This window comes from Mesoplodon mirus (genome assembly GCF_964341445.2).
Source record: "Mesoplodon mirus genome assembly, chromosome: 14".
NCBI lineage: Eukaryota > Metazoa > Chordata > Mammalia > Artiodactyla > Ziphiidae > Mesoplodon > Mesoplodon mirus.
In genome coordinates this window covers 27,200,676-27,208,226 of record NC_138990.1, presented here as the reverse complement: position 1 = coordinate 27,208,226, position 7,551 = coordinate 27,200,676, and the positions used below count along the sequence as shown (strand labels likewise).

The window sequence follows — 7,551 nt, the reverse complement described above, 5'->3', positions numbered from 1 at the left end:
AAATTTTAAATTCTATACATTAGGTGGGTTTATGTCTAGACGTTCCTCTACATTTCTTTTGTCCTCCTCTTTGTGAAGGAGGACTTATTTTTCTCTTAGTCGTTTGTGCTGAGTTCTTAGCTTTAGAAATCATTAAGTAGTCATTTAATGCAACCGAGTCTTCACACAGAGAGGACAAAGTGCAGAGTAACTTGTTAAATCTTAATTCAAGATTCACCAAATGGGAGACAGAAGCCGAGGGGAATGTTCACCTGAGGGGCTTGTAACCAGAGACCTGCAGCCTTAGAGAAAAACTATGGTCAGTTCTGAGTTAATTAGTGACTCTACTAAGGCACTGAGCTGATCCTTTTTTTTTTTTTTTTCATGCTCTTCCTAGACATTTCAACAATCTAGGAACCTTCTTAATCAAGAAGATTGCTACCAGGAAGAGCCACAGGGAGTCCTGGAGGATTTCAGAAATACTGTCACTTCCAGGAAAAGTATACAATTTCCAAATGTCCCCTAATAGACCACGTCTCTGGGTTTTCAATTCCCAAGAGCTCAATTACCTCTTTACAGTAAGACAGCACCAACTGGGCTGATTTTAAAGACCGTGTTTTAAATAAAATACAGCCTTTTACAGATCAATATGTTTTGCTTTTTGAAAAGAAAATAAAATTTCAATCCAATTACCTGTTTCAGAACACCTTTAAAGAAAAAACTGTTGCTTATGGCAAACTCGATTGACAGCATTTTTCTTGAGCCGAAAATCACTTCCAGTCACCCTAATTGCACAGGCAAACGTGAAAGATGGGGTGTGAAGTGGAGAAATCAACTTGCAATTTTTGTGAAATGTTCACGAACTGTCCAGTATTCATGAAGTCAGAAATAAGTCTAAAAATGTGCAAATTGGAGCCCATGTCTAAGCTCTGAATATCAGAAATTGAGTTATTAAAATACTGCTGTTCTGCTGCACGGAACAGAGGAATAAGGAAAAACTGACACCAACACATCACAGCACATAGCACCTTAAAAACGCCAGCTATAATGTGTCGACTATCGGGAAAAGAGAGAACTGGTGACAGTTTGCCTAAGTATGGCTTCCCTGGGAAGCAGCATATTCAAGTTATGGGAAGTCTTCTATGTTACACAAAATCATTTTCAGACGTCTCACTGCTCGAGGCACCGTCCTCTTCCTCTACTCTCCTTGTTTATTTTTATGCCTGTAACTACAGCCAAATGAATAAAACTCTAGCTGCATAGTGGTTAGAGTTTATTCCTAATTAAAGTAGAATAAAAGGAAACCAAAAGGTACAGTGTGTGAGGCACTGCCTTTCTAGTAATAGAGTAACTTGGAATTCACTTTTACCAGTTTCCCTCTGATGTAAGGACACCAGCCAGTATCTTGGTACCATCAGTGCGTGTGGGAGCTCTTTCAACCTTGCTGCCTCGTTCCATTTTAAGACATCCACATGCTAATGCTTAGAATTTGTGCATGAGATTCCAAGGAGGATGGATGTCTTGGGACTGGTGATCTGCAAATACGGAGAGCTGACAAAAAGCACACTCTCCCCTGCTCATCACAATGAGTGTCAACCAATCCAGGAGCAATTCGACTGCTGTGACCATGGACCATTTAACAACACTTCACACCTCCCACCCTATGTCTCTCCTTTCATTCAGCCTGTGAGGTGGTCCAGGACTCCTCAAAACACAGGGAACTTTCAAACTGCATTTTAGAGTATGTCTTGAAGGAAATGCTTGAAATATAAGATATTCCATGGATTTTGGAGATAAAAATAGGCACTGGATGCCTATTTTAATCTCTTTCAAAACAAGGTATTTTCTGATTTCATAACCATCTGAAAAATTTAATGCACAGCTAAATAAGAAAGTTGCAGGAATTTCTGCAATATTCTGCAGGAATATTCTGAAAATATTTATGACCTCTTTCCCTGAAGATGTACTGGGTATATGCCCATGGGGTGGGGCAGGCCCTAAGAAGCAGGGCTTCTGGATTGGCTAACCACACATCCACAGACGTGGCTGACCAAGAAACAAAGGACCTACATGGACCACATGAACTTCCTCTTCACGTTGTTTCCTCGTGGCCTCCAAGTCCTCCTGGGGTGATGCAGAGGTGGTCCAGGTAGCAACTGTGTCACAGCTGAGGAATTTTGTGATTGGGAGACCCTCAACTTTTGGGGACTGCTGACAAACCTGCCTCTCCCATCTCCATGGAGAGATTTTCTTTCCTACAAGGGCTTCCCTGGGGAGGGTAGTAGACGTCTCTAGATTTATTGCCTTGGAATGTCTCTGGGCAGAGATATTTCTAAATCTCTCTGGAGGGAGATGATATTTTTATCTTTCCAAGGCTATCTGTTGTGAGAATATTCTTGAACCTTTGCTTAGAAGATGTACAGAAACACCAGACTCATGAATAATTACCTCCCAATAGTATATTTTTATATCCCTTTTTCAAACCATACTTCCAGGCAGTCTCATGTTTGTCAGTTTTGAATTTTAAAGTTCCAAGCAGTTAAGCAAATTACCTTTGTGTTTCTGGAATCTTCTCTATATGTGGCATTTAGAAATGCAATTCAAACTTACCTTATTGGGAGTGTCAGAGGGCAATGCTTTCAGAAAGGGCATTTTCTATGTTCTATATTTTATTTTCTAAAGTCATTTGCATGTATTATTATTTCCTCACATAAAATCCATTTAGTTCTTAAAAAGTTTCAATAATGCTCAAATTAGGAAAACTATGGATTAAAGTATAGTAGTGACACCTACCAAGGTGGACATGCATCTCTTCGTGTTGGTTATGATGAATCCTTGACATGTATTACTTCAATTAATTTGTTTGCAAAGCTTTTTGATGATTGAGACATGAAAAACATGATTTCTACAACACAAAATTTTAAAAAGAGAAGCAAAAAGAAATGCTGTTGTAGGTGGTATGACCCCTCAATCTTAATTAAGCTGAACCTAAATGAAGATGACCTTAAATTGAAATATATCCCCTACAGTATTAACAAAAAAAGATAAATCACAAGAAAACAAGTTCACTTCAGTATCTACTCTGGATGGAATATTATTTGATTGGGACCTGAAGCCCTTAAGAGACTCAGTCTCAAACAAAAATCCAATTATATTCAATTCAGTGCTATTACAAGGGTAAATTTTACAAAGAGTTTTGATTAGGTATCAAAATTTTGACTTAACTAGAAAGTTTAATTACATTAAAACTTGTACTTTGTTTTCATCATTATAATTTGACATTTACTACATGTCCATATGATGCTGAGCACCTCTTGGACCACAGTAGCCTGTAATGTTACCCCAAATATTTGAATTAGCTTGGAACCCCTGGCTGTGAGCCGAACCGCTCACATTTATGCATAGTGAAGCCAAGGTTAAGGTGAAGGAATTAGGTTCCCGATGATAAAGGCTCTGACAAGTAAGTGATAAGACTCCCCGTCCACAGAAGATCTGTCCACTCTGCAGATGAGAGACAGGGTCATGCTCCGGGCACCAGCCAATTAGGAAGCGATTTCTCTCTAAGTCTCAGAAAGCAAAAAACTAATATATCACAGCTTTCATAGACTTTAAATAAATAGGCATGTTGAAGGCATAAAAAATTATGAGTAATTCTGGTTTTTATGTCAATAACACTTATTAAACAGTGTCGGGGTTCTGAGGAATATAAAGATAGACAATGGTTAAAGGGACATAAACACTAAAAAATAACATTGCAAACCAAACAACAGATAAGAGCACAGGATGAGAGATACTCCAAAGTGATTCAATGTGTGGTTAATTCATGAATTTGAGGAGGAACAATCTCTGAAAACTGAGGCAGTCAGGGAAGAATGATCAAGGAGAAGAAATTAAAGTTTGATGTTAAATTTGATATAATTGTTTTTAAAATACACTGTTTTTAATGATGACTATTTCTGAAGTTAAGGTCCTATTTTTTTATGTCCCTTTTGTAATAGATATTTTTGTAATTCTAATTTACAAGTGAAAGTGCCTAAAACTAATGGGCTTTGCATATAATTGATGTATATGAGTTTTTATATGCAAGTATACATGAGGTATAACACCCCCTAAAGCTATTTTTTTCATAAATCATAAGTGTATACCCTTCAAAATTATATTCCTGAACCCACTACTTTACTGTCAAATTTTGCCAACAAGAACAAGGCTCATAAAATTTAGCTGAATTTAAGAATATCACATTATATCCACAATACTAGTAAAATTTCAATGTAATAGAAGAATGGAGAAATAAATTACTCTTATTTATAGAAATTAGCTAATAAATCTCAATTTGAAGTACCAAAAAAAAAAACTTTCTACTTTCTTTTTATTTTAATGCATTTATTTTTTTCAAGTTAAACTCTCCATTGTTCCTGGGGATTAAGAACAGGATTAAATCTTGGGTTTACTGCATCTGTATCATCACTCTGAACTTAAGTTTTCAGAAGGTGATTTTAAAAGAGGTGAATTTTACTGTACTAAAGAAAACCTGGAATTACCTTTTCTCAATCTCTTTCTTAAATTACTTTTTTGAAAAGTGTAGATTCCTGGCAAAAAAAGCCTGATTTCTTAATAATTTTTACTACCTCCTAAAAGTGGATGGCAGCCAAAAAGTCACTTAACTAAGGGAGCTGTTATGTAATGGAAGTTTCCTTGACTCAGTTAATATCAGGAATATAGGGAATGTTTTGCATGTCATGTGGAAAGCAAAGTAAATCCACAATTAAACTTTCTTTGTTAATGTGTCAGTTGCCAAATGGATAGAGAAAAACACCAAGAGAGAGAAGAAACTGCTCAAATCTTTTCCTTCTTATGCCAAAACAATACTTTCAATGATTGTTGAAACTATACAATTTTATGACATATTTCTGCCTAAATCATATAGCTCTTCAAATCTAGTGGAATCAGAAGAATACACCACTGAGATAATTTCATAAAGACATGTTTTATCAGTCATTGTGCGATAGAGGTATACCCTATTTTCCACCCAAATTGTTCCTTACAACCCAAGTTTGCATGGAGAAAATAACCCAGGCATTTATGTATTCAAAAGTAAATATCCACTTTAAATAAATTCATTGCTTCTTGCACATCCCATGATGGTTGTTTCCATTCTTGGTTTTCTTTTTTTTTTTTCTTTTTTCTTTTTTTTTTTGGCCTTCTAAACTGGTTTTTATATAACATTTGATTTATGTTTATATAAAAACTCTGTTGTGGCATAGAAAACACACTCAGAAGGACATTGCAAGGGTGTATTCCCAGTCTACCATTTCTTCAGTTAAGAATTATAATGTATCATCCTGTTTTTGAGAGGAGTTAAGTTATTTTAGTAACCAATTATAATATTTAACAATTTATTGCCAGTTATTTTTGTGTACACCCGACTGTATGTTTCCACGTGTGACCGACACAAAGCCACACTGTAAATATTCCATCCCACCCTCCACACCTGCCGTGCGTATGCTCTGTCCGCTCTCTGTCTTGGTGCTTGTGCCTCTGCTAATCAGGTTTATCAATTCACCAGATGGTGGAGGGGTGTGGATGACTGCCCTGGTCTGTGTGTAGCACCCCAACCTTAGGGCATAAGAATCCCTGGAACTCTGAAGAGTGGTATTTGTTGAATCATTTCCTTCCTCATCCTCTTGCTTATGATCTCTTTCTATAACTGACCTTGTCCTCTCTTTCTTGTCCCTCCAGCTTAGTTACAGTGAGGACACACTTTCTGTCCTCCCCACTCTTGTCTGGGCAAATGCTCATCCACATAAAACATCCACACAGAATAAAAGCCTATTTAAAAATAAGAATGAGGACTCAGTGACGTATGGTAAATATGGTTGGACCAGCTATGGAGACTCTGTCTGTCCAACAAATATATTGCCACAAGCAACTACAGATTCAACAGGAGATGTTCCCATAGTCACTAGCATTACCTGTCTAACCTCTCAAACAAACATGGTTGATGTTCTCAATTTGTAGTGGTCCTCCCAATCAGAGACTGCGGTGCCTGCCTCAGAATGGGGACTTCCTGTTGCATCCTCTCTCCTTTCTTCTTGCTTTGATGTGGACACAGGAATGCTTTTTAATAATCCACTGCATCAATCCGAGGTAGTACAACATGGACACCACAGTGCTGAAGAAAACCACAATGGGCAGGACCTTAAATGCAAAAAAGTGGTCTTTATATTTCTCACCAAAGACAAATGAGGGCCCAGAATCAGTGTACTCCAGGAATGTCTGAACTTGTTTCCCCAGCCAATCAAAAACCATAAATCCAGGTTCTGTCCTTAGTATCAAAAGCCCAAGAAGAAACTGTAACCCAATACCCCAAAAGACAGGCCTCCAGTAAACTTTGGTTGGGTGCTTGGAAAATAGAAATGTCAGGATAATGTACATTATGAGTCCACTGAAGGACACCAGCTGCTGTTGGCCCAGTTTGGTGGTGTCAGAGACCAGCCAGAAAATAACTCCCAGGATTAGGCAGGCCCAAATCACCCACTTCAGCCAGAACCAATGGCTGTCCAGAAGCCTTTGGCCAGGAAGAAGGAACTGAGCAATTTGAGACTCATATTTGGCCATGAAGTAATCCCAGATCACAAAGAAGATGACAACTATTGTGATCACAAAAAGAGGAAGGGCTCTGAAAGTTCAGCACACAGGCCGCAATCACCAGAGCCAGACACCTCCTTTTTTTTTTTTTTTTTTTTTTTTTTTTTTTTTTTGCGGTACGCAGGCCTCTCACTGTTGTGGCCTCTCCCGTTGCGGAGCACAGGCTCTGGACACACAGACTCTGGACCTGCAGGCTCAGCGGCCATGGCTCACGGGCCCAGCCGTTCCGCGGCATGTGGGATCTTCCCGGACCAGGGCACGAACCCATGTCCCCTGCATCGGCAGATGGACTCTCAACCACTGTGCCACCAGGGAAGCCCCAGACACCCTTTTTGATGCATCTCTTGATCCTCCTCCTCATCTTCATCCTTTCTTGAAGAATCCTGCTCAGTGGTGACTTGCTCTTTGCCTTGTTTGGCCTTTTCTTGCTCTCTGTTTTGTGAAACTCTACTCCTTAGTGAGTTGCCATTTCCTGATCTGTTCCAGTTTTCAAAGAGTCTTCATCACTCTGAAAGCCAGTGTTGCTACAGCCCTTGGCTGTGAGGGCTGCCATCCTCTGCAGCTCCACAGAGTTTTTGCTGCTCATCGATTTTGCTGGGCTCCGAATTTTTTTCAGATGTCTGGGCTGGAGATCTCCTGTACCTCATTAATCCTTCTCATTATCTTCATTCCTCCCGGCCCATTTTTACTCTGGGAAGAAGACTCCTGTGCATGGGAACCACAGATGGTCTCCGGTGCCTCTTCCCTGATGTGTCAGATGAAGGGCCAGATGCCAGGTTCACTCCCCAGCTCACTGAGGAAAATCTGATTTATGAGTTTTTGACTTTACTTTTTGATGGTGCAAAACTGATAAGCATTCTGTAGAAACCTACTATGAATTTTGAATTTTAATCTTTCCCCAGGCTTGTGATATGAGGTATGATA

At 39.0% G+C, this 7,551-nt stretch overlaps 1 pseudogene across 1 annotated transcript; it reads right to left on the bottom strand.

Moving 5' to 3' along the window:
* Positions 1–5,774: 5,774 nt before the first annotated feature.
* On the bottom strand, positions 5,775–7,213 carry LOC309815493 (solute carrier family 28 member 3-like; annotated as a pseudogene). Its single transcript has 3 exons — positions 6,937–7,213; positions 6,088–6,806; positions 5,775–5,951 (listed from the first exon to the last, which is right to left on the bottom strand). The product of its transcript is annotated as a solute carrier family 28 member 3-like (transcript).
* Positions 7,214–7,551: the final 338 nt, after the last annotated feature.